At 38.6% G+C, this 435-nt stretch overlaps 1 pseudogene; it reads right to left on the bottom strand.

Annotated features, from left to right (window-relative positions):
• Window positions 1-236: 236 nt before the first annotated feature.
• On the bottom strand, window positions 237-355 carry LOC120592159 (uncharacterized; annotated as a pseudogene).
• Between the last annotated feature and the right edge of the window lie 80 nt (window positions 356-435).

Below are 435 nucleotides of genomic sequence, written 5' to 3'. Positions count from 1 at the left end.
GTAAACAACTCTCCCAAAGGCTTCTCTAGAAGGCAAAGAGAGGGATGGCCACGCTGGAAGAGGCTGGGCTGTCAAGGGAGAGTATGTCTTAAAAATTAATTTTAATTTAATTTAATTTTTATTTTTTATTTTTTTAGGTGAGGCAACACTTGGTTGACCTCACAGGTTGCAAAAATCTTGTCAGCTTACAATCTCTTATTATTATTATTATTATTATTATTATTATTATTATTTTATGTCTGCAGCACCTGGTCTTCCTAGGTGGTCTCCCATTCAAGTACTAACCAGGGCCAACCCTGCTTAGCTTCCGAGATCAGACAGGATCGGGCTTGTTCAGGGTAGCATGGCCGTAGACTGTTATTTTTTAAAGAAGGAACAGACAAATAAATGGATAGCTGACAGGAAGGAAGCAGTAGGTAAGGAGATTTTGGAGAT

Source organism: Pteropus medius, unplaced genomic scaffold (assembly GCF_902729225.1).
Source record: "Pteropus medius unplaced genomic scaffold, Ma_sr-lr_union100, whole genome shotgun sequence".
In the NCBI taxonomy this organism is placed as follows: domain Eukaryota; kingdom Metazoa; phylum Chordata; class Mammalia; order Chiroptera; family Pteropodidae; genus Pteropus; species Pteropus medius.
The sequence above is the reverse complement of the archived record's forward strand: the minus strand, read 5'-3'. Positions and strand labels throughout refer to the sequence as shown.